Source organism: Xenia sp. Carnegie-2017, unplaced genomic scaffold (genome assembly GCF_021976095.1).
Source record: "Xenia sp. Carnegie-2017 unplaced genomic scaffold, XeniaSp_v1 HiC_scaffold_14, whole genome shotgun sequence".
In the NCBI taxonomy this organism is placed as follows: Eukaryota; Metazoa; Cnidaria; class Anthozoa; order Malacalcyonacea; family Xeniidae; genus Xenia; species Xenia sp. Carnegie-2017.
In genome coordinates, this window is record NW_025813447.1 from 3,218,658 (window position 1) to 3,222,047 (window position 3,390).

General features: G+C 33.0%; 1 long non-coding RNA gene across 1 annotated transcript; it reads right to left on the reverse strand.

Annotated features, from left to right (window-relative positions):
* Positions 1-354: 354 nt before the first annotated feature.
* Positions 355-2,367, reverse strand: LOC124434309. Its single transcript, XR_006944739.1, has 3 exons — positions 2,049-2,367; positions 1,453-1,490; positions 355-975 (listed from the first exon to the last, which is right to left on the reverse strand). It is a non-coding gene; the product is annotated as an uncharacterized LOC124434309 (long non-coding RNA).
* Positions 2,368-3,390: the final 1,023 nt, after the last annotated feature.

The window sequence follows — 3,390 nt, forward strand, 5'->3', positions numbered from 1 at the left end:
GCTGATATTGATAATCAGGAAAACTCTTGAATTATTAAAGAAAACTTGCTATGTATTGCATGTTGGTTGTTAATTCATTCAGTTTCATTTATAATTAATTATTCTAGTCAATTTATTAAAACTAGTATAACTTGATAATATTACCATCATGCATCTTACACTTTAAAATTGTAAAAAATCTATAAAATCCACTGCTAAAATCCGAAAATAAAAGTATTCTTGTCGTATTATTTGACCATAAATCTAATAAGGCAAATTTATCTGATTTAGGATTGCAAATAAAAATGTCATGAGGTATTTTGCAAATAATGTTCATGAAAATAAGGGGATAAAAATGAAAAACACACAAAAAAAGCAGATGAAAAGAGAAAGTATTTAATGAAACTTTTCCAACATGGTGACCAGTGCTTCAAGGTATAAATTTTATTACTTTTTTATGCGACTGTAACGTTGTGATAGTTGATTACATCACTTTTTCTTAAACAAATACGCTTGCGCAATTTGGTTATTTACAAAGGCTGCTGGCAGTGTAATACAAACAGCACATGTCCACCAACTAAAAGTATGCAACCTAGCCTTCCTTACAAACCAATTTGAATAGAGACTTAGGAAAATTACCAAACAACTGTGAATAAAAATAAGAGCTCCGGATAAAGCGGGGAGTCTCTTGAATGTGACTAACTTTAATGTGTTAAATAATGGTAATTTGGGATATAGTAATCCAGTACCCATGGATGTTTGAATACATGTTAGGAACACAGTGATGGCTCCAAGAATGCCATGCCAGGATATGAAATGTGGCTTATTGCTTTGATTCTTGTTTATAAAGATGACAAGAAATCCTCCAACAGCACAAGATGTTGCCAAAATTTGGAGGATCCAATGGCACCGAACCTTGATTGCTCGAGTTGCATTTGGGAAAAGGTTACTGTTTTTTGAAAATATTAGAATTGCCTCCAGCATGAAAAAACCAAACTAAAATTAAGATGTAAAACATTCTTAGCTCTACCAGTACTAAGGCCATATGTTAACACAAAACTTTGAAAGTTGATTTCTAAAACAATCAAGTAATTAGCATTCTGCTATTTATTTTATTGCATATTAGACTTATCTCATTTTATTTACTTACAAAAACTGTACATTATGTAACACAATTTTACATGAGTGTGACCATACATGACTAATTTATTATGACTAATGTGTTGATCTGTGTAGAATGTCCCCCTGTTTCAATTATTTAAATAATCAGGTGGGGCTGTCTAAGGTCACCAGAGCAGATCTGGTATTAAAAACTAACAAATCTGGTCACACTGATTTACATTACATTCAAAACATCCAATATTTTTTTATTATAGTTAAATCTTTTAAAAGTTGTATGCATATTTGTTGGCTTGGTTATTGGTAATTGATGATGAAAATTTGATGGTATATTATCTCTTACAATTTACTCACACCAAGTATCATCAGTGTCGGATGCCATGAAAATAGACCTGTACAATGAAAGGTAAGTAATGACATTAAGTAAGGAAAACTTATTGTGTCTCATGATATGCTGTCGCGAAGCAAACCAGGTAAGGTAAATGTTTCAATGATTACTGATTGTCAAAACAATTGATTAAAATGCATAATTTGGGAGTTTAAATGGCAATCCAAAATCTGTAAGTGGCTGTGTATCTACTGAAGTTTAGCACATTATTGAGTTAAACTTCATGCAGGGGCTCAGATCAAACTTTAATCAGAGGCCCCTGCATCATTTGTGCTGGAAACTTTGATTGGTAACAATAAAAGTGCAATAAAAATTTGTTATGTTGCCACCCACCCCCATCTTGTAAAATCATGGAAATTAAAGAAGATGGTATATCAAATATCAAATCATCAAAACAATCAAACAAAATGTTTGTCAAAGAATATTTACTAAATGTAAACAAGTTAAAGAAACTCATTTGATCAGAAATAATTGAATGCCATTATTTGACTTATTGGCATTAACAATGTAGGTTGCTAATGTAAATTAAGCTTTATTATAAAAAATGTCAATGACGTCTTACTTGTTCCGGGTACTGCAAACCAACATATATATGTCACAAGCCCGAGAGCTACAACGTGTGACATAATGTGAAACATCCAACCAGCTGCAGTCAAGTTAGTTCGTTTGTATTGTAAAAGTTCAAATGTTTAGATAGACTTTCGTAACCGGCTATCATTTTAAAAAAAAAATTTGATTGGATGATACTTATGAACTTAGCAACAACTTATGACCGAGGTTCGTGACAAAACTTGGAAAGGCCAAATCAACTGTAATCACATTAAGGAATCTTGCAATAAATAAATTGCAAATGTGCAGGCACGCACTGGGAGATCTTATTGACAAACCGGCCATCTTATCGCAAAATTGTAAAAGAACGCGAGTTTGCCGTATTTACAAAAATAGGTGACAAAAATGGCGAAATCCTGTCGACATAACAACAAGCGTAGTAGTTAAAAGTTGCATACGACCAAGAAACTTTGTTATCTTAGAAGCAATATTTCATTATAATGATTGCTCAGTTCAAACGTTACATTTTACCTTTTTAAGAAGCTTTTTAACCATTTAAAAAAATTTGCTTCTATGCAATGGATAACGCTATCCATGCCTCGAGCAATCGGCCCCTGTGCTCTTCTATATTTACCTCATTTGGCAATGTCATGTGTAAAATATCTGAAAAATTGTGACTCCTCCTGAAAAATAAACTTCTAAGAAAACATACTTTTAAGCATTGAATGTGGTTATACGTAAAATTGGCGGGTGTTTAGATATTGTGGAATTTGTCTCGCAAATCCCCTAAAGTGGAAAATCTTTTCAAAAGTCCAGAGATGTCCATGAAATAAATATATAATTACGAAACATTGTTCTTCGAGAGATTTTAAATGATTTAAATCATAGTTTAAGAAGTCCCTGTTAGAATGCTTTGTCGTTGTATCTTTCTGTCAGGTTGCTTTTTGAAAAACAGTAAAGATTAATGTCACATTTTGTGACTTTTGCTTTGAAATTCGTACGATCATTTTGTCATGGCTTGCAGAGGCATCGTGGAAAATTTCTTGTAGGAATAACAATCACTTCACTCCAGTCGACAGAGGTGCGTTTTAAAATGTTACATGCACCAGACCTGCCAACCCCAAGGACTACAAAACCTTGAGATTAATGCAGAAAAACCGGGAGATCTGGCAAAAAAACTGGAGATTTCTATTCTTGTATACGACATATTTTTAGATTGATTTATTAGGCAAATGGCAATGATTACCTCAAGTGTTATGGACAAAAATTTTAACTGGCAGCCCTTTTGTGTTAAATAATTATACGAAAAAACGAAAATCAATGTCATGCCCAGTTCCCGGCGCACCGCGGCTACA